The sequence below is a fragment of the Centroberyx gerrardi genome, chromosome 22 (genome assembly GCF_048128805.1).
Source record: "Centroberyx gerrardi isolate f3 chromosome 22, fCenGer3.hap1.cur.20231027, whole genome shotgun sequence".
NCBI classification, from domain to species: domain Eukaryota; kingdom Metazoa; phylum Chordata; class Actinopteri; order Beryciformes; family Berycidae; genus Centroberyx; species Centroberyx gerrardi.
The window spans coordinates 1,371,029-1,394,648 of record NC_136018.1 but is presented as its reverse complement, the minus strand read 5'-3'; the positions used below and the strand labels follow the sequence as shown (position 1 = coordinate 1,394,648).

Here is a 23,620-nt window from a genome sequence, read left to right as displayed (position 1 = left end):
AATTAAAATCCAAAAAAATAAAAACGTCCCACTCGAACCTTTGAACAGCATTACAACAGGATGAACTGAAGGAGGGCGGAGGGGGGAAGTATTTTTTTATCTCTTTTCTTCCTGCCTGGGCGTATTTCTTCCATCTGTCATACATATATATTTATATATTTATAAAAACAAAAAAAACAAAAAAACGTTTTCCATACTTCTTCTTCAGTCCAAAAGAGAGGGTTGTTTTTTTTTGTTTTTTTTACAGCAATGGAAACCAGTTCTCAGCTTGTAGACAGTCTTTACAGATTCTTTTTCGTTTTTTTTTTTTTATAGCATATTTGTTAAAATCAGTAGTACAAGTTTGTCTCTGCGTTCTACAGTTGAGCTACAACAGTGAAACATAAGGTACAAGATTTACATTTCACACCACCACTGCCTTCATCATTGTCACCTTCATCATCATCATCATCCTGATAGAGAAAGGATTGGTTGTAAGGATGGCCGCCTCCTGGTTTGACCTTTGCCCTGTCTGAAATCTGTCATATGCGCTAAATAAGCTTCTTTAGTATTTTACATTTTAAGTGGTTTGAGTAGGAATGTTTGTAGAAATTGGTGTATGTTGAAATCATCCTGTAACATGTTGATATTTTTCACATTATTACAGTAGGCCAGACAGTATGGTTTATAGAGGCTTTGCAGCTGCATTACAAGTCTAACAACCACAGCTGGCGCCATCATGGAGGAACATGTAGAACTGTGTGTTAGTTAATAAAGTGTAAATCTGTAGAACTGTGTGTTAGTTAATAAAGTGTAAATCTGTATGAAGCAGCTAGAAGCAGAGAGCAGCTGAGTCAGCTTGTTGTGGTGTGGCTGTAGATCCATTCAGTAACGTTCTCAGTAAAAGTGAATAGTGTGATAAGGTGGATTTGGTTACTGTGACACAGTAAACTGTCTTGTCTTTAGCCCTAGTCTCTACTCCAAAACACTCTGAGTTGTAGCTTGAGAAGAGTCAGCTCAGTTAACCTGAACAAACTGTTAGCTAGCTAACTAGCCGGCAAACACACCGATGTTAATGTGAACATGCTAACGCTAGCTGCTACTAGCTACGTTAGCTAGTGTGCTAATCAGATGTGTTAACAACAAGACAGTGATGTTAGCTGACCAGATACTATGGTTAGCTAGCTAACAAGCTGACATTATCTAAACACTAAATCAATCAGATGGATCAGTGATGAAATGATCAGTTCAGTCAGAAACAGACAGAAATTATTGTCTGTTCAATTCTGTTGAGATGGACAAGTTGTCAGTTTAGAAATGCAATCAACTGTTCTCAGCCACTGTTGATGATGAGCTATAAACTTCCAATATGGCCGCCAGAGGGTGTTTTACATCAACTGAAAGCCCTCTATAGAGCCAGTAACTGTTAAGACTGGGCATTAACCACACAGTACACTAATAGCACTTACTGATAGGATTGTGTATGAACAATAAAAACAATGAAACATAAGTAGCACCTATATAAAATCATGTTAGTAAATAGTATTCACTGATATGATTGTGTATGTACTGAAAAATAAGTAGCACCTATGTAGTATGATTAGTTCAGATAGTACTTAGGGTAAGGCTTGTGCAAGTACTGAGCAATTTTCAGACACAGCTACAATATTTCCAGTATTTCTGACCTTCTGAGCTGAAATCTCAGAAGACATTTTGATGTTTTGCACTATGGGACAGGAAATGACATCAAACCAGGAAGCTGCCATCTTTACACCCCTGATTCATGATGGAAGAGAAGGGAAGGAGTGGTCATGTGACTCCTGTGATGTCACCGACCCCGCCTTCTCCACTCCTCCCAGGTTGAGAAACAGCACTTTATTCCTAATGACCCCTTGACAACGTGCCTGGGAAACCCCTTACAAACCCCCCCCAGGCCAATTAAAACCCTGAATCAGAGTGAGACTCAGTCAGTGCAGTGGATCGGAAAATAAATATCTGTGTGTGTGAAGGTGTATATAAGCATGTGGTGTGTGTACACCGTTTGGTTTTACACTTCGATTTTATTCCTAGCTCCACCAACTGGTAATCATTAAGGGAAAACAAAATAATGCTAATAAAAACATTCAACATTGACATTTTCTCCCCACTGCGAGAGTCCCACCTCTTCTCAAGTGAAAGGGAACTAGAAGGTATGAAACAAATCACAACAGAAAATAAGATTAGCATTTAATCTATGCTAACTCAGAACTAAAGGGAAGCGATGGAAGCATTAGCCTTTTAGCATCGGTATGTCAAGTCAATAGTTCCCCTCTGAACTATTGATTTCACACTTTAAGCAAATGGCTAGCATATATATATTTACATTTTACATTCTCATACATATCTCTAATCTCCACAAGGGCTGGATCTCTTCACAGGTTAAAAAGAAACAAAACAAAAAGAGGTGGGACGCTCAGCAGCAGGAGCTGAGGAAGAGGAGGAGGAGGAAGAGGGTTTCACATTGTCAAGGGGTACATTGTGAGTATTACATTATTACATGTGGTAGACACCAGTTCGCACAGGTTTCTGTTAGTATGTACCATAGAATACAGATCCGTTCAACTGTCCGTCCTTCTGTCCTTGACCAAGGTCAACGTACAAGCCAAAATAATGGGTTTCAGATATTTGAATTATGTTGCGACTGCTTGATTTTTTTTAACAGGCACTTGACTGGCCGTGAAAATGGAAGCATCACTTTCGAGGTAAACTAAACCAAGCATTAATTGGGTGACATTTAAACTACAGGTTTTTAGCTCAGGGTAGTACACTGGGAAAGTTGAAACCTCACGCCTGGGAAAAAGTTGCTTTGTGGTTCCGCTCATTAGCATTGAGGATAGCGCTTTTCTATGGAAACACGAATTAGCATCCAGTTGTAGTTAATTTAGCTCAATCCCAGATCCATGTCAGGAATGCACAGGTAGAACTCCATAGATTTTTTGTTGTTCTTTTTTACAAAAATCTCAGAAAACCGGAAAGACATCAGATGTTTTCCACCGTCAGTCACGTCCGCACAGCTCGTGTCGATACCTGTCCTCTGGTGTGACATGACCAAAGACTATGTTGACCTAAAGTGGAACAGTTTGTCTGAGGACGTGTTGCCACGAAAACAAAGCTGGGCAGGAGGACTCGGAGGACTCGGAGGACTACAAAGTGGAAGCCCGGACGCGCCACCATGCTAACTTTCCCAGCGTATCCTCGACTCTAGACTCAAAGTTGGCCTTGGGTCTAATTTAGCCTCTTTTCACACTACACAAGTAAGCCTCGGGCTAAGTTCTTGAATAGTTACCAGTTAGTTACCAAGGTACCAGTTAATCTTCCTGGGTTCCATGAAAAACATTAACACTATTACAAGCTAAGTAGCACGGGACTTAAGTTAGAGTTAGTCCACTTTACAATGTGCAAGTGTGACATGCCATCTCAACGGAAGAGATCCCAGTTAACTCCGAGTTAAAGAGGTTCTAGATGCGGTTCACCCGGGGCTGAGTGCAACACAAAAAAAGCTTCGGAGTGGTTTCATTGACATGAATTGAAGGGATAACCAGCCAGTTTGAATTATTTTGCTCCAACTGGCACATCACATTGTGGGGGGAAAAGTATTGGCTGTATTGGCACTTAGGTCAGGCGAAAACGGACGCGTTAGCATTGTTTGTTTTTAAACAGTCTGGTACCCCTTTTTCATCATCTGGGTACCCCATTGTTTCAACGTGGAACGCAAACAAAGCTAACTCGCTGTATTTCTGATAGCTTACCGTTGAATTTAGAAACTTTTCCCCCACAAGCGTCATGGTATCCCTTTAAACCTTATCCTAAAGTATAATTAACAAAAAAATCCATCCAAATCTTTGTTTAGGATTTTGGTTATTAATCCATGCATGTGAAAACGACCCCATGTTTCTTATCCCAAGTATTTGAAACCTATAGGACTATCCTGTTGTCCGAGTCTGACCTTTTCCCACTATTACCGACCATTATCGCGTTCCTAGCAACACTGTTTCCGCCTGTGTGGCTTTAATGAGGTAATATGTTCCTGAAACACCTGGATCCGAGTCAGTCCGTCTGTTGGTCAGTTGGTCGGTCGGTCAGTCAGTCGATCTGTTTGTCTGCATCCCGAGATATATAACGGCTGGTTGACATGGTCAGTTTATGCGTCACATAAATCACACCTGGGTAAGGGTAAAAATACAGTTTGAATACAGTTTCAAATAGTTGGACTAGTGTGGGTGTTCTCATTTCTACGTTTTCACCCAGAAACTTGATGTCAGAAATGGACACATCAAGGTAAGCAAAGACGAGTCGAAGATGGTAAATACACTTTACCATCGTCAAAAGTGGACAAGTCCTTCAGAAGTTAAGATAAATTAAGCACAAATTTGTCAAATATTCAAAATGTAATTTCAGTGCTTGTATACCCAGGTGTGATATTTAAGAGAATATGAGCTTTTTCAATTCATTAGCTACTAGCGCAAAGGAAAGAAGAGAAGTGAGGAAGAAAGCTAAAGGAAGAAAGAGGCGAGAGAGAGGAAGAAAGAAAGAGGGAGGCAGCAGCAGGGATCGTTCCAGCTCCAGTGATGAGTAAAACAAAGGCACAACATCGACAACGTCAGAAAACTTCTATTAAAAATGTCCGTTAACAACAAACCACTGCCTGAGGCTGTTGTTAAAAGATGCTGATATCACCCTAACACTAGAAATGGTAAACTACTGTGTCTCAGGAGTTTCAAAATGTGATAGCAACCATTTAAAAAACACATTATGGGTTACAATGTTTTGAGTCATCTTAAGACCTTTGCTTACGAAACAGTAAATTATGTTTTGAGGGTAGAATCATCTGTTTTTTAAATATCGATTGATAAATTTCAGGTAGCAAAAAGGATATATAAAATGTTTTGAAACAAAACCCTTCATGTATTCAGTTAACATTGCATGTTTTGCAATCATATACAAGATTCTGATGATACAAGATTTTTGTGCAACTTAATAGAAATCAACTTGACTTCTGTCGGAATGTCATGTGACTGAAAAATCCCATTGGGATTTTGTTGAGCTAAGGACTTTGGGAACTTCAGGATTTTGGTAACCCAAGAATGTTTTGAACTTAAGGGTTTGTTAGCCTGTGGATTTTGGGAACGGAAGGGATTTGGCAACCAAATTATTTTGGGAACATAAGGGTTTTGGTAACCTAAGAATCTTTTGAACTTAAGGATTTATTAAGCTAAGGATTTGGGGAATTTCAGGAATTTGGTAACCTAAGTATTTTGGGAACATAAGGGTTTTGGTAACCTAAGAATCTTTTGAACTTAAGGATTTATTAAGCTAAGGATTTGGGGAATTTCAGGAATTTGGTAACCTAAGTATTTTGGGAACATAAGGGTTTTGGTAACCTAAGAATCTTTACAACTTAAGAGTTTGTTAAAGTAACGATTTTGGGAACTTAAGGGATTTGGTAACCTAAGAATCTTTTGAATTTATGGGTTTGTTAAGATAAGGATTTTGGGAACTTAAGGATTTGGAAACCTAACTGCTTTAGGAATATAAGGGTTTTGGTAACCAAAGGGATTTGGGGAATTTCAGAACTTTGGAGAAGCATGCTCTTCTTCAGCTTCCTGCTGTACATTCACACAGTTCCACATAAACACCTGGAGCTGCCCAGTACAACCAGTCTTCTGCTGGTGGCTCTGAGCAGCTTCACTGGAGCAGCTGGGCATTAAGTACTTTGCTTAAGGAAACATTTGTTGAGGGACGTTACTCATTCATTCTTCTAGGATTTAGACGCCAACTCGCGCAACATTAGGCTGGCAACATCTACTCTGCTCCAAACTCACGCGTTGACTGCAACAGCTAGCCTGAGGTTGTGACTAGAGTACCTGGTGTAAGGTTGAGCCTGGAGAGGAGAACAGGCTGGAGATTCTTACAGGTGAGCCTGAGTTCTGAATTATAATTAAGAATAACTTTGATAATCAAACCAACTTCAGTGTAATGGAAAATTTTGATTGTTATCTTTAACTTTGTTGCCATGGTAAATTAAGACAGAAATTTGTTTAATCTAAAATTTTAATTTTCTTTGTTGCCAAGATGAATTGACCTGATTCACACAGCGGCCATTTTGAACACCCAGGGTGGGAAACTTCCCTGCAAATTGCTGTATATGATTTTTTCTATGATGTGCATGTTGGTTCACAACAGTAGGGCAGAACTGGCTGGACTCACTCTTCTATGTAGACTTTCCCATTCTGAGTGTTCAACATGGCCGCCATGTGAATAAAGTAAATTCCAGCAACTTTGCAACTAAACTGATACTGATTCTAATTGGGATCTTTAATGTGACACTAGGTGTGAGGTCCTATGTAGAAATACAATCATGCACACTGGAGTCTCCATTATTTTGGGATATTGCTTCACACTATTGCTTGCTACATATGAAGATAAAAGTTAACAACTGTATTGATCGTATTAACATTTAAGAACTTGCAAGGCTAGAAGAAAACACCTAAGTTCCATTAAATGTGTTAGGAACACATTTCCTGATTGGCTGGTCATTTGACACAAGGACAGTCCTGATTGGCTGAAACAGGGAGCCCCTTTAAGTCTCATTGGCTGAAATGACGAAGGCAATGAAACCTGGTTTTCCCTGTTTGAAGAACATCAAGTTCACCCTAAAATTCAGTAGTCAGTACTGAAGCTGCAGCATCAAGCTTTATATTTCAGAATTGACTACCTAAAACTAAACAAGTATTTATATTAAAGCATAGGCGGGCTAATTAGTGTTGTCTTTAAATCTCTTCTTAAAATGCACTTTTATAGATTTGCCTTAATATTTGGGATTTTACCTAGTTTTTAAACTAATTGTTTCTTGAGTTTTTATTTTTACCACTTTTTTTCTGTATGTTCTGTTCTGTTTGTATTTTTTTTATCTCCTTTTTTTTAAAATATATTTTACTGTTCCCATTTTTCTGCCTTTTTATAAGGCACTTTGTAATCTCGGCTTTTAGGTAAGTGCTATATAAGTAAAGTTTATAACTGTCATTATTATTTATTGTTTAACTTTGCTTTGGCAATAAGTGCTTAAGTATCTAATATCATCAGGTCCATCTGAACTGAAGTTAGCTCGTGACGGCAAATATTAACAGGAGATATGAAGGCAACTGGATCACTGATAACATGGTTCAGAATAACAGTCGGCTAAAAAAGTCTACAAACACACACACACACACACACACACACACAGTATACTAATACAGTCATACTAGATAATCCGCATGTACATTCTTCAAAACGTGTCATTTTCAACACACCCATGCGTCTTGTTTCGGACGAATCACGTTTGTCTTACTTTTCAGCACGATGCCACGTCAGTATTGTTATTAACATGTTGTGTTGAAAAGTAAAGATGCTTTCAGATGGAGCCGTCGTTCGCTAGTTGCTTTTCACTTTCAACTAGAGCGAGGCGGCGGTTCGTTGAATAAATCTGTCAGTGAAATCCTCTCAGTGTTGCTAGCAAAATCCGCAGGAGCTTCATCTCACAGCCAATCAAATTTTAGCAGTGGTTGACGTCACTTCACACTAAAATATTCAACATGGCGGCTGCTAGCTAGCTAACAACTTAGCATGCAAACAAATAGCAACAACGCTAATTGAAATGTAAATAAATCTTTGCGTACGTTACCTACGATTGTGCGGTACAAGTAGCCTACAACGACTTTATACAAAAAAATAGATTTAACAATGGACTATGTGTATGATTTAATTTACGTTGCTATGGTAAATATGGCCGCCCTGAGGACTTTGCTCCGTCTGAAAGCACCTTAACACAAACGTTTCTTCTTCTTCTGTTTTATTGTAATATGCAGTAACAGTTTGGCAGTAGTTTAGTGTTTTAATAAACTGGAGCTGAAAACATCGCTGGAGGAGCCGCCTCTCTTTCCTTCTGTCCATCCGTCTGTCTGTCAATCTGTTGTGACAGGATGGAGGGATGAAGGAGGAATGAAGGAGGGATGAGGAGGACGAAAACAAAATGGAGGGAGACGTTTCAGGCAAACTCAACCTTAGGGAGAGGAGGAGGATCCAAGAGGGAAGAACAGAAGAGGTAAGATGGCAAGAGGAGAGGTAAAGAAACGAGGAGAGGAGGTGAAGAGACAGGAAGAGAGGTAAGGAGGCAACAGAAGAGGAGACGAGAAGAGGAGAGGAGGGTAGATGAGTAGAGAGGTGGAGTAAGTAGAGGAGGAGAGCAGATTAAAGGAGAGAGGAGGTGACGAGAGGAGGAGTGGAGTAGGGAGAGGAGAGGGAAGTAGACGAGAGGAGAGAAGAGGAAAGGAGACAAGAGTGGAAGAGGTGAGAGAGGAGGAGAAAGTGAAGAAAGAAGAGGAGAGGAGACAAGAGAAGAGAAAAAAAGGAGGTGAGAGTAGAAGAGTAGAGGAGAAGTGGAGAAATGAGACGAGTTGAGGAGCTGGGAAAAGAGGAAAGGAGCCAAGAGGAGAGGAAAGGAGACAAGAGGAGCGTAGAGGAGAAGTGAAGCTGGGAAAAGAGGAGAAGTGAGGAGACAAGAGGAGACGTAAGGAGACGAGAAGAGAGGTTATTCAACGAGAGAAGGGGAGAGGAGGAGGAGAAATGTAGCAAGGAGAAGAGGAGGAGGGGAAAGGGGGCGAGAAGAGAACTGAGGAAAGGAGACGAGTAGAGGAGAAGTGGAGCTGGAAAAGGAAGTGAGGAGAAATGAGGAGAGGAAAGGAGACGAGTAGAGGAGAAGTGGAGCTGGAAAAGGAAGTGAGGAGAAATGAGGAGAGGAAAGGAGACGAGAGGAGAGGTTATTCAACGAGAGAAGAAGAGGGAAGAGCAGAGGAGCAACGCAGGAGAAGAGGAAAGGAGACAAGGGGAGAGGAGAGGAGACAAGGAGTAGAGGAGAAGAGACGAGTAGAGGAGAAGTGAAGGTGGGAAAAGAGAAGAAGTGAGGAGAACAGGGGAGAGGAAAGGAGACAAGAGGAGATGTAAGGAGATGAGAGGAGAGGAAAGGAGACAAGAGTAGAGGAGAAGTAGAGCTTGAAAAAGAAAAGTGAGGAGACAAGAGGAGAGGAAAGGAGACGAGAGGAGAGGAAAGGAGACAAGAGTAGAGGAGAAGTAGAGCTGGAAAAAGAAAAGTGAGGAGACAAGAGGAGAGGAAAGGAGACGAGAGGAGAGGAAAGGAGACGAGAGGAGAGGTAAGGAGACGAGGAGAGGTATTAGATGAGAGAAGAACAGGGAAGAGCAGAGGAGCAAGGAGAAGAGAAGAGGTCAAGAGACGAGAGCAGAGGAAAGGAGACGAGGAGAGGAAAGGAGATGAGGAGAGCCAGCCCAGTCAGTCGTGGGATCGATGCCCAGGTGGTTTTGCGTTATCGGCAGTTCAGTTCAGTTCAGTTCAGTTCAGTTCAGTTCAGTTCAGTTCAGTTCAGTTCAGTTCAGTCGAGTCTACAAACGGTTTATTAAATATTTACATCGTCGCGGTTCGAGTCTCGTCTGCAACCTGGCTGCACTTCTGCTTCCATCCAAACGGTTTGGACATTTTATTTATTCCTCAGAAAGAAAAAATTAACCTCCCTAATCATATAGTGTAAAATCCGAAAAACATAAAAACGCTCACAATAAAATATTATGTCACTACGAGTCGTCAACACAACTAATAAAATATAGAAACAGAACTTAAACACGTAGAAAAAGTCTTTGAGGTATTTCTGGTGTATTGAGGTGATCTGTGGTTAATGAGCAGTATTGTTTTGACGTATTATTATTTTTTTTTCCTCCTAGCTTTTCTATCTTTTTCCAGTCGTTTATTACTGTTGATGTTGTTCTCTTTCACACACGGACGCTTTCTCCTCGCCGTCGCCGCCGCTAACGCCGCCGCTAACGCCGCCGCTTTCCGCTCCTGAGCGCTCCGACGACGCACGACGCTCTCGAACGCGCCTCTCGCTTTGCTTACTTCATACAGAGAGAGAGAGAGAGAGAGAGAGAGAGAGAGAGAGAGAGAGAGAGAGAGAGAGAGAGGGAGAGCTGCATGTGTTCAATGCACCGAAAGTAAAATTAATAATAAAAAAAAAAAGGAATATACAGAAATATATTCATCTTTGAGTTTGAATCATCATCATCATCATCATCATCATCAGCAGCATCGTGGACATTCACTGTTACATGTATGGCATCACAGAAGGAAAATAAAACACAGTCGGCTCCAACGAGAAAAAAAACGTACAAAATAAAATAGAATAAAATAGAACGACACAGTTCCTTGTTTTGCTTGGTTTGTTTCCAGTTCTTATTGTCGTCTGTGGTTAAGGATGACGTGTGTGTGTGTGTGTGTGTGTGTGTGTGTGTGTGTGTGTGTGTGTGTGAGTGTGTGTTTGTGTTTTAACGTAAAAAGTTGAAGATGAAGTGAGGTTGTGAACTGGACTCCTTGCGGCCCGTTTCCAAGGCGACAGACAGATGCCCTGGTTTTGGTCCCGGGTGAAGAAAGAGAGAGAGGGGAGGTGAGTGAGGAAGGGACCGGCGACCTTTGACCTTTTCACACTTTTCACACCTTGAACTTTGACATTTGAACTCAAACGGGTCGAAACCAATGAGGAGAGTTGTGGCAACGTCATCAATGCTTGAACCAAATCCAAATAATTTTGTATTTTTGTCTGTGATGTCATGTCAGGCCGGCCTGTGATTGGTCCAAAACATTCAATGTGTTAAATTGTTATTATTGTTGGGAGAATTTGTGTAACAAGTGTAACAAGGCATATTTACATTTTACTGTGTATTTCAGTCACTGGATTTTAAACTTTTCTGATGATCTTTGCAGCGTTGCAGCTTAACCAGGAAGTGACAATTTCAGCTGTGACCTGGACGCAGCAGGGGAGGTCAAAGGTCACCGGTCCGTCACTCGCCTCCAGATATAACTCAGTGAGAAAAACAACAAAGAACTAAACAATCAAGGCATTTAAAATAAAAAACTGTCGTCATCCGTCACATCGACTGTGACGATTTAAGCTGTTGTGGTCACATTTCTCCACATACACACTCACACACACTCGCGCACACACACATACAGGCACATATTTCAGCACACATCTCAACAACCGCACACACACACACACACACACACACACACACACACACACACTCCGACCTGAATGCATATACCATTCTATGCATCATGAGGTCTTGCACCGTTTTCCAGGGTAACGAGTGTTTTCCCCTTGTTTGGGCACCTTGCAAATTTACATATTCAGGATAGCCAATAGGCTTTCAGCACCCTCAGATAAGCCTCTCCCACCAAAGTCTGTCATTGGCCACACCCGTCTGTGGCCCCGCCTCTTCTGGAGAGGGGAAGCTTGCGGCCGGCGTCACGTCGAACCCCCCCACCCCCCTCACCCCCCCCTCACCCCCCCGCCCCTGTAGACCTGGTTACCTGAGAAGTTTTATTTCCGAGCCAACCAAAATGCTGTGGTTGGGCGCAGTCAGCCAATCAAATCTCTGCATGCAAGACATTTGCTTCCTGGTTCCTGAAAACTAACCAATCCCGTCAGAGAGTTCTCTCAGTCTTCGACCTCAAATAATAATAATTAAAAACCAAAACAAAAAAGAGAGAGGAAACCTTCACGTTAAAAACAAAGTGTCCAGTTTTCCTGTTTTTCTCAAAATGTTTTGCGTCTTTCCTTCCATCCTTACTTCCTGTTTCCTGCGTTTTTGGATACAACCCGTTGGATCCGAAGGTTTGTAGCGTGTAACATGCTGTCGGAGAAAGAGGAAAAAAAAGTCCCAGAAAAGGTAGAAAAACGAAACGCGTTTTAAAAAAAAATCCTTGAGGAAGGTTCGTTGTTAATGTTCGTGTGTTGTGTAACAGTCATCGCGTTCCTACAAGGGTTTTGCAGCATTGTAGTAAAAATCGTCCCGGTGGTTGGTGGTAGGTGGTTGCTAGGTGACGCGGTTGCTAGGTTGCTAGGTAGGTAAGTCGGCCGGTGAGTTTTTTCCAGCTCTGGAGGAGGAGAAGAAGAAGACAGGAAAGGAAGAATACACGAGAAAAAACGGTAAAAAGTTCGCGAAAAGTAAGGAAAGTCGTCGCTGAGGTACCTGGAGATAGAAGAGCATTCACTGAGTCGGGACCTGAATGCGTTTTTCCTGCGTGTGTGTGTGTGTGTGTGTGTGTGTGTGTGTGTGTGTGTTCGCTTCGTCTTGTCTTCTTGTATAACACACACACACACTCGGTAAAAAAAGACACGAATGACTTGAGAGGAGAAAGTAAGAGAAGACGTGTGCTGGTAAGATCGATCCGACCGGACTGAAGAAAACAGACGGATAAAAAATAAGTCCCAAGAGAGAAAATAGCAGCTGCATTCATGTGGTGCGTCTGGGGTCAGGTGTCGAGTTCCACTGAGAAGATGATAGGGTGTGTGTGTGTGTGTGTGTGTACCTGTGTGTGTGTGTGTGTACCTGTGTGTGTGTGCCTTTGAGTTTGTTTGCCTGTGTATGTGAATGGAGATTCATGCACGCCTCTCCGTGTGTGTGTGTGTGTGTGTGTGTGTGTGTGTGTGTGAGTGTGTGTGTGAGTGTGTGTTTTAGTGTCATTCGGTAGTTTTCCGAGTTTGCCCCGCATTGTCGTCGTTTGCCGGCAGGAAGTTGAAACCGAACTCCGGGAATCATGGGTAACGTCAGGCCTCCGAAAAGCATTTTTTTTTCTGCTTTCTTACTATTTTTTTTGTTTGTTTTCTCCTCATATACTGGACTCTTTGGGGGGCAGGTCCACGTTGGTTACCATGGGAACGGGCGTGCCCATGGAGACCAGCAGGGCGTGGTGGTCGGAGGTGGGCGGGGCCACGGGGGCGGTGAGGCGGCGGATCTGGCAGATCCTCTCCTCCACGCAGCCCGCCGAGAGACGAGCCTCAGCATCGTGATCCCAGCATTCCTCCACTGTCTCACACATCTGAGCCAGACCCTGGGGGGGGGGGGGGGGGGGGGGGAGAGACAGACGGGGGGGAGAGAGAGAGAGACGGGGAGAGAGAGAGAGGGAGGGGGGGAGGGAGAGAGTAAGTTGGTTACTAGTTTGTTCACATTCAATTTTGTGATTCCAATATCACTCTGCTACTGATCAATAGATACAGATAGATAGATAGATAGATAGATAGATAGATAGATAGATAGATAGATAGATGAGATAGATAGATATGAGATGAGATAGGAAGGGAAGGAGAGGAAGGAAAGGAGCAAGAGAAGGATGGAGGAAAGAAGAGAGGAAGGGGAAGAGAAGGAGAAAGGAAAGGAAGGAGGGAAGAAGAGAGGGATGGAGACGGGAATCAGGAAGGGAAGAAGATAGGATGAAAGGGGAAGGAAGGAGGAAGCGTGCGATGGAGGGAGGAAGAAGAGAGTGAAGGAGGAGGGAAGGAAGGAGGGAAGGTGATAAAGGGAAACAGGAAGAGAAGGACAGAGGGAAGGTGAGAGGGAGGAAGAGAAGGAAGGGGGGGTGAGAGAGGAAGGGAAAGAGAAAAGGAGAGGAAAGGGAGGAAAAGAGGCAGGGAAGGAGGAAGAGAGTAAGGGAAAGAAGGAAGGATGGAAGGAGGGAGGAAGAGAAGGACAGAAGAAAAGAAGGGAGGAAGAGAGGGAGGGAAGGAGGGAGGAAGAGAAGGAAGAAAGGAAGGGAAGGGGGAAGTAAGAGTGATGAGGGGGGAAGGAAAGGTGAAAAGGAAGGAGGGATGTGGAGAGGGAGGAAAAGGAGAACAGGAGGAGGAAGGGAAGGAGGGAAGGAGGAGGAAGGGAGTGAGATAGGAAAGGAGAGGAGGATGGAAAGAGGGAAGAAGAGAACAAAGAGAGAGAGAGAGAGAGAGAGAGATGATAGAGCGAGGCAGACCTTGTACACTGGCAGGATTAAAAGCTTTCTACATTTTAGTATAATAGCTTGTGTATTGATGCTGATGACGTAACCACGGCAACGCGAGCAGCCTCTCAGAAGTCTGTCAAGGCCTCAGCATCCATTCAGACTCAAAGGGAGAATCAAGTGTAGCGTTGAAAGGGACAGACCATAATACTCCAAGTCTGTCATTCAGTCATTCACCAACATTAAAATGTTTTTTGACTCTTTGCAGCCACCGTCCGATCCTCACATGGACGACTGAACAGGTTCACTGCACATTTTATTTTAGGTTTCAAAATTCCAGATTTTTTTTCCAACACTTAAAGGGGAACACCGGATAGTTTTCACAAATTTAATATATTATTCAGAAGGAGAAACAGTCAGGCCAGCTCCACGCTCAGGTCTCTTCTTCTTCTCTCATTCTAATGACGCAGCCCAACGTTCTTCTTCACCGTCGTTTTTTTTAAATTGCTCTTTACCTCCGCTGTCAGGACAGTGCCACTCCTATCTTTTTCCTGTCAGCTAATTTTAATGGCTCAATCCGACGTTGTTGTAGGTCGGTTAATCAATGTTTTTGTTTGAAATTATGTGTCCAATGGGCTGTTTTTGGATTTTTTTTTGTACGTGTGAATAATTAAGCGTATGCATGAATGAATGAAAACAAGCAATAAACAAAATTTATGAAAACATCAGCTAGAAACGGAGGGGAAGGATGAGATATCTCCTGCAACTTTTATTGTTCTGATATTTCATCTCTCCCGGTTAGCACTATCCCCAAATCATAAGACAGTCATGAAATAGCCTACGCTGTCCCCTTAAACATTTTTGCTAAATCATTAATTAGGGAGATTTCACCACTCACACGGGGCTTTTATTTTGAAAAGAAAATGCGCTTCGGCGAGAAGCCTGGAAATGTGACGAGTTTCAGGGAACTTCAGCTTGAGAGGGAACTGGGAGTTCAAAATAACCGACGAAGAAGAGACCTGAGCGTGGAGCTGGCCTGACAGCGGAGGTCTGCAGCCAGACCGCCCTCGAATTACCATCAGGCTCTATGGGCTGAACAGTAAAAAACAGGCGAGTCGTGTGTCACCAAAAACTAAAGAGACTCATCATCTTCTTTATCTTAAGTGGAAACCTGCCTAACCTTAACCAGGGTTGGAAAGAGAGAGGAAAAATGAATTTCAAATTATTTTTCTAAATGCATTTCAAAGTGTAACAATGCATATTTACATGTGAAGATGAGAAAACTAAACGAAGACATTTGAAATCTTGATAGCGGTCTGTTCATGCCTGCACATTCAGCGAGAACATGCAACTAAACCACTAGGTGGCAGCACCATCAGTACAAAGAAAATCACCTTCCAATGGGAGAATAGAGCATAGAATTCCCTTTAAAGGTGCTGCATGTATTTTAACATCAATAAATCATCACCACATTGATTTTGAGACATTAGTAAAATTACTGTAAACAACTAAGACTATAGCCGAGCAGCCTGTCAGCCTCCATCAGCCTCTACTCTGCATCCTCCATAGTTCCTCCACCCGGTGGATCTGGAGAGAAATCTGCTGGATCGCTTTACGGCACAAAACAGGAAGAGGTTCTTCTTCTGTTCTTCCAGAGCAGACGGAGCTAAAGCTGAAAGAGTTTCTGGCAGCAGATGGTGGAAGGAGGGAAAGGAAGATGGAGAAATCACTTCCAACATGTTGATCCTCTTCAGGGAGGGGGAGGAGGGGGGGCGGGAAGCAACGGGGCTGATGGGAAATGTAGTCTTAATGTGGAGAAACACTAGAACTAACTAATCAGCTCCAACATGGACTCTCTGGTTTACAGTCAGTAGACCGAGGGAGGAAGATTCATCTAAACAATACATGTAGGCATTTTAAGGCTTTTTTTTTTGAGAGCTGGAAATTATTCTGTTAATGTTCCATTGTGTGTGTGTGTGTGTGTGTGTGTGTGTGTGTGTGTGTACTCACGGTGTGTTTGAGCCAGCAGTCTTTGAAGACCGGTCTCATCTTCTTGTGGACGACGACCTCCTGCAGGTCCTCCAGAGACGGATGCTGACCGATCTCCTCCTCGAACGGCAGCATGTACTCATCCACCGGACCTGCAGCGTGCACACACACACACACACACACATGCATACACGCACACACACACACACACACACACACACAGTCAGGGTGTCTGTATTTCTGTGTCAGAAAGCTCAGGTGAACCTGTGTGTTTGATCTTCTTGTGGACCACTACATGTGTGTGTGTGTGTGTGCGTGTGTGTGTGTGTGTGTGTGTGTGTGTGTTAGAGGAGGATAAACCATCAGAGGCGACCTGCATGTTAAATGTTGTTGTTTTTTTTGGTGTGTGTGAGTGTGAGTGTGACCATTTGTCTCCGTGTGTGTATTTGTGTCAGTGTGTGAGTGTGGTTGTGTGTGTGTGTGTTATTGGGAGCCTTGTTAGCTCGACACCAGCTCCCAATCGACCCGGCTCTTGTTGTGTATGTCTTTCTTTTGTGTGTGTTGCGTGTGTGTGTTGTGTGTGTGTATGTCTATACTTATGAGGACCAAATGTCCCCACAATGATGGAAAAAGTAAGATCATCCTGCAAAGTGAGGACATGCTGCCAGGTCCCAGTTTTTCAAGCAGCTAATGTTTTAGGTTTTTGATAAATGAAAGTAGTCAATGTAAAGTCCTTCCAGCTATAGTACGATAAAGCTGTGTGTGTGTTTGTCTTGTATTTCTATACCTGTGAGGACCCAAATGTCCCCACAGGGATAGAAAAAGTATGAAAAGTGAGGATATTTTGCCGGTTTAGGGTTAGGTTTTAGGTTTAGGACGGATATTAGAATTAGGTTTAGGCTTGTGTACGGGTTAAGGTCCTCCCAGGTATAGTGAGTGTGTGTGTGTGTGTGTGTGTGTGTGTGTGTGTTACCGTCGGAAGCCTTGCAGCGGGACACCAGCTCCCACAGCACCAGGCCCAAGGAGTACATGTCGATCCGGAGGAAGGCGTCTCTCTGGAAGTTGATCGCTCCTTCCAAAACCTCCGGGGCATGTAACGCCTCGTCCCCACCTGCACACACACACGCACGCACGCACGCACGCACGCACGCACGCACGCACGCACACACACACACACACACACACACACACACAACACCACACACACACACACACACACACACACACACACACACAGCACACGCACACACACACACACACACATACATAAGTTTTAGACATTCAGCTGATGCTCTTCTCCTGGGTGACTTACAATGACGGCTTACAACAAAGTTAATATAAGCTGGCACACACACTGCATGCTCATGCAAGCATGCATACGACCCACACACACACACACACACACACACACACACACACACACTGACCTGTCCGTGTGTGTCTCCAGGTGGTTTCCCCGGTTCGAAGCAAACAGCCAGACCGAAGTCTCCGATCACCGCTGTCAGGTCCGACCGCAACATCACATTCTTACTCTTAAAATCCCTGAGAGAGAGAGAGAGAGAGAGAGAGAGAGAGAGAGACACACAGAGAGAGAGAGAGATACAGAGAGAGAGAGAGAGACAGAGAGAGACAGAGAGAGAGAGAGAGAGAGAGAGAGAGAGAGAGAGAGGGAGAGAGAGAGAGAGACAGAGAGAGAGAGAGGGAGAGAGAGAGACACAGAGAGAGAGAGAGAGAGAGAGAGAGGAGAGAGAGAGAGAGGGAGCGAGAGAGAGAGAGAGAGACAGAGAGAGAGAGAGAGAGAGAGAATTTCTATGGTTACTAGTTGTCAACCTTGTAAATTACTTTTAGCTTGTAATAAAATCATTTTCAATCAATATTTGGTGTGGAATGATTAAAATGCTTGGTCAGTAGTGATGTAATAAGCAGGATAATGTGCGGGGAGCCTTTGCTTCTCTTATTTTGTGATAATGACCTCATCCCTCACGTGGTAAACATTGTTTTGTGGGCGGAGACTCTGGACTGTCATCATTCACACCAGTCACACTTGGCTCTGCTGCTCACCTGTTCACTGTTGTAGGAACAAGTTGCTGCAGTTAGCTAGCTAGCTAAATTATACAGACGTGAAACCAGCGTGGGCTTCTGAATGAAAACTGCTGCAGATGAATCCCTGCTGTGGACAGTTACTTTCAATAACAATACGATAACTTCAATCTACTGGGCGAAGTAGCTAGCGTTGTAGCTAAGCTACAGTGGAAACTTGTTCTACAAGGGCAAGAAAAACTAATCAGCGGTGTCCGTTCTGGGGCATTGTGGGAGAATCCTGTTTCAAACTCAGAGCCAATCAGAGCTGACTTTAGCTAACCCTAACCCTCGTTAGCCCGCATTTTATGACCAGTTTCTCCAGACCTCCATCGCTTGAGTTGGAGATGAGGCTACGCAACACTGACACGATGTTTCTGTGATGTTACAGTGATAGTTTGATGATAGTTTGATGATAGTTTGATGATAGTTTGGTGATAGTTTGGTGATAGTTTGGTGATAGTTTGGTGATAGTTTGGTGATAGTTTGATGATAGTTTGGTGATAGTTTGATGATAGTTTGGTGATAGTTTGATGATAGTTTGGTGATAGTTTGGTGATAGTTTGATGATAGTTTGATGATAGTTTGGTGATAGTTTGATGATAGTTTGGTGATAGTTTGATGATAGTTTGGTGATAGTTTGATGATAGTTTGGTGATAGTTTGGTGATAGGTCTGGTTTTGTTTCAGTGATAGTTTGATGATAGTTTGGTGATAGTTTGATGATAGTTTGGTGATAGTTTGATGATAGTTTGGTGATAGTTTGGTGATAGGTCTGGTTTTGTTTCAGTGATAGTTTGATGATAGTTTGGTGATAGTTTGATGATAGTTTGGTGATAGTTTGGTGATAGGTCTGGTTTTGTTTCAGTGATAGTTTGATGATAGTTTGGTGATAGTTTGATGATAGTTTGGTGATAGTTTGGTGATAGGTCTGGTTTTGTTTCAGTGATAGTTTGATGATAGTTTGGTGATAGTTTGGTGATAGTTTGGTGATAGTTTGGTGATAGTTTGGTGATAGTTTGATGATAGTTTGGTGATAGTTTGGTGATAGTTTGGTGATAGGTCTGGTTTTGTTTCAGTGATAGTTTGGTGATAGTTTGATGATAGTTTGATGATAGTTTGATGATAGTTTGGTGATAGTTTGGTGATAGTTTGATGATAGTTTGGTGATAGTTTGGTGATAGTTTGGTGATAGTTTGATGATAGTTTGGTGATAGTTTGATGATAGTTTGGTGATAGTTTGATGATAGTTTGGTGATAGTTTGGTGATAGTTTGGTGATAGTTTGATGATAGTTTGGTGATAGTTTGATGATAGTTTGGTGATAGTTTGGTGATAGGTCTGGTTTTGTTTCAGTGATAGTTTGATGATAGTTTGATGATAGTTTGGTGATAGTTTGATGATAGTTTGGTGATAGTTTGGTGATAGTTTGGTGATAGTTTGATGATAGTTTGGTGATAGTTTGATGATAGTTTGGTGATAGTTTGATGATAGTTTGGTGATAGTTTGGTGATAGTTTGATGATAGTTTGGTGATAGTTTGATGATAGTTTGATGATAGTTTGATGATAGTTTGGTGATAGTTTGATGATAGTTTGGTGATAGTTTGGTGATAGTTTGGTGATAGTTTGATGATAGTTTGATGATAGTTTGATGATAGTTTGGTGATAGTTGTGATAGTTTGATGATAGTTTGGTGATAGTTTGATGATAGTTTGGTGATAGTTTGATGATAGTTTGGTGATATAGTTTTGGTGATAGTTTGATGAAGTTTGGTGATAGTTTGATGATAGTTTGGTGATAGTTGGTGATAGGTCTGGTTTTGTTTCAGTGATAGTTTGATGATGTTTGGTGATAGTTTGATGATAGTTTGGTGATAGTTTGGTGATAGGTCTGGTTTTGTTTCAGTGATAGTTTGATGATAGTTTGGTGATAGTTTGGTGATAGGTCTGGTTTTGTTTCAGTGATAGTTTGATGATAGTTTGGTGATAGTTTGGTGATAGGTCTGGTTTTGTTTCAGTGATAGTTTGGTGATAGTTTGGTGATAGTTTGGTGATAGTTTGATGATAGTTTGGTGATAGTTTGATGATAGTTTGATGATAGTTTGGTGATAGTTTGGTGATAGTTTGATGATAGTTTGGTGATAGTTTGATGATAGTTTGGTGATAGTTTGATGATAGTTTGGTGATAGTTTGGTGATAGTTTGATGATAGTTTGGTGATAGTTTGATGATAGTTTGGTGATAGTTTGGTGATAGTTTGATGATAGTTTGGTGATAGTTTGATGATAGTTCGGTGATAGTTTGGTGATAGTTTGGTGATAGGTCTGGTTTTGTTTCAGTGATAGTTTGGTGATGTTTCGGTGATGTTTTGTCTCCGGACCTGTGGGCGATGGCTGGTTTGGGTCCCTCTCCTTTCTGCCTGGGAATGTCTTCATGCAGATAAGCCAGACCGCACGCCATGGACTCCGCTATGAGACACAGCTCCGTCCAGCTGATGGCGTTTCCCTTCAGGTAGTCTGAGAGAGAACCCTGCGGGGGCGGGGGAGGGGGGGGGGGGGGGGGGGGGGGGGGGGGGGGGGGGGGAGAGAGACTGTGAGTTTGGATGGTCTTCAGTGAAACATCACACTTAAAAGCAGAAGAATTGAACCAACTCAACTGAACCATCACACACACACACACACACACACACACACACTCACCCTCTCATGGAACTCGGTGATGAGCCACAGTTCGCTCTCCAGGTGACTTCCTCCTCGTCTCTCGGCGCCGATGTACCTCAGGATGTTCTGGTGCCTCATGCCCGGCGTGGAGAACACGTCTTTCTCGTTCTGCCACGAATCTTTGTCCTGCCACCAGAAAGAGGAGAGGAGAAGAAGAAAAAAACAAACATGTTGAAAGGTTGACCGTTCGATCCCTCAGGGCAGCTGAGCAAGAGAAGCCAGCACCTCTATGTGAAAATTAATAAGACTGGAGGAAGGAAGGAGGGAAGGAAGGATTAAAGGAAGGATGGACTGACTAAATGAATAAAGGACTCAAGGAAGGAAGAAAGGACTCAAGGAAGGAAGGACAGGAGGAATAAAGGACTGAATGGACAGAAGGTAGGAAGGACAGAAGGAATAAAGGACCGAGGAAGGAAGGAAAGACTGAAGGAAGAAAGGACTGAGTGAAGGACAGAACAAATAAAGGACTGAAGGAAAGAAGAAAGGAAGGACAGAAGGAATAAAGGACTGACGGAAGGATGGAAGGAAGGACAGAAGGAAGGATGGAAGGAAGGACAGAAGGAATAAAGGACTGAGGAAGGAAGGAAAGACTGAAGGAAGAAAGGACTGAGTGAAGGACAGAAGGAATAAAGGAATGAAGGAAAGAAGAAAGGAAGAAGGACAGAAGGAATAAAGGACTGAAGGAAGGATGGAAGGAAGGACAGATGGAATAAAGGACAGAAGGAAGGATGGAAGGAAGGACAGAAGGAATAAAGGACAGAAGGAAGGATGGAAGGAAGGACAGAAGGAATAAAGGACTGAAGGAAGGATGGAAGGAAGGACAGAAGGAATAAAGGACTGAGTGAAGGACAGAAGGAATAAAGGACTGAAGGAAAGAAGAAAGGAAGAAGGACAGAAGGAATAAAGGACTGAAGGAAGGATGGAAGGAAGGACAGAAGGAATAAAGGACTGAGGAAGGAAGGAAAGACTGAAGGAAGAAAGGACTGAAGGAAGGATGGAAGGAAGGACAGAAGGAAGAAAGGACTGAGTGAAGGACAGAACAAATAAAGGACTGAAGGAAAGAAGAAAGGAAGGACAGAAGGAATAAAGGACTGAAGGAAGGATGGAAGGAAGGACAGAAGGAATAAAGGACTGAAGGAAAGAAGAAAGGAAGAAGGACAGAAGGAAGAAAGGACTGAAGGAAAGAAGAAAGGAAGGACAGAAGGAATAAAGGACTGAAGGAAGGAAGGAGGAAAAGAAGAAAAAAACTAGTAAGAAAGAAAGAACGTTGACATGCTGTTCTTCCAACATGGCCGCCGTTCCCCTCCTCTGCTCTGACCTGGACGGGGAAGATCTTCACCGCCACGTACTCGTTCATCATCTGGGCCTTCCACACGCAGCCGAAGCGCCCCCTGGCCTTCACCTCCAGCAGCTGCAGCGGCTTCAGACCGGCCAGAGGAGAGGAGGGGGCCGGACCGGGGTCCTGGGGGGGGGGGGGGGGGGGGGGGGGGGGTCAGAGGTCAGAGGTCAGAGGTCAGGTGTGCTCAGAAAAACAGAAAAGAAATAACCTGAAAAACCTGAAAAAGGGAGATAGGAAGAGTTTCGCCCTTTCCACGATTCAGTTCTCAGCTCTCTGTCCCGGGATCAGAATAAAGTTCTTCACGATGTTCTGCAGGTACATGTAGTTTATTTCCAAGTTAAACTGAATGAACGTGAAGAAGAACTCCTATAACATGGGACCTTTAAGTCCTTGGATAACAAAATGTTTCGCAGCACCATCTGAGATCCTATAAAATGACACAGATCGTAAAAAATATAGGTAAATATAAAAAGCTGTGATGCAGGAAATTAAATCACAAGGGAGAGAAAATGGAGACAAAATCCTTCCAGAAGAATAAATGATGTTTTATTCAGGATATCTGCAGGTTTCAGAAAGCCAATTTTAAGACTTTTTAAAACGTTTTTAAAGATGGCTGGAATTAAATTTAAGATCAATTTAAAACCCCAAATAAAGAAAAAACAATGTCTGAATCAACCTGCAGATTGTTCTGGATGCATCTGAGAAACATGAGATTACATGGAGAAGAAATAAAACCTCTGATAACTAGATTGGAGACATTTTAGGACGCTCTTCATATGTTATAAACATACAATAGATACAATAAATACATGGTATTATCATTTAGACTGTTGTTAGTACTCTTCAGAGGTTGAACTCCAACAGACAGGAACTGGTTTGACCCCAAACCTGCAGCATCACCAGACCAGCACTAGAGGGAGCTGCAACTCCACCATTCACTCTGAGTGTGTGTGTGTGTGTGTGTGTGTGTGTGTGTGTGTGTTACAGAGTGTGTATCTCTCTATCTTTATGTATGTATGTGTGTCTGTATCTGTCTTTTGTACCTTTATGAGTGTTTCTGTGTGTATTAGTGTGTTTCTGTGAGTTTCTGTGTGTGTGCGCATGTGTGTGCATACGAGTGTGTGTATGTGATTGAGACAGTGTGTATATCTGTGTGTGTGTGTGTGTGTGTGTGTGTGTGTGTGTGGATTTGTGTGAATATCTGCATCCATGATTTTTTGTAAGAAACTTGTTTGCATATGTGTTAATGTGTTTCTTCCCGTGTGTGTTTCTCTGTGTGTGTGTTTCTCTCTGTGTGTGTGTGTTTCTCTGTGTGTGTGTGTGTTGTGTGTGTGCACCTCGGTCAGATCCACGTGTCCGTACGGTGGCTTGCGGTGGCGGTACAGCCAGACGGCGGTGAGCAGAGCGACACACAGCATGGAGACGGGCAGCAGGCAGTAAACCGTCACGTTCAACACACCCAGGCTGGGCGGGGGGGCTTTGATCACTACACACACACACACACACACACACACACACACATTTTAAATAAATCAGAGGCACATAATTGCACAAACACACACACACACACACAATTTGTTTAGATGAATAATAAAGTCAAATGATTAATTGATGATATGAATCACAAATAATCAGAGAGAAATGGAATGAGAAGATATGCAGATG

General features: G+C 42.8%; 1 pseudogene; it reads right to left on the bottom strand.

The window, feature by feature from the left end:
• Positions 1–12,733: 12,733 nt before the first annotated feature.
• LOC139926810 (activin receptor type-2B-like) overlaps positions 12,734–23,620 on the bottom strand; it is a 15,689-nt pseudogene continuing 4,802 nt past the window's right edge.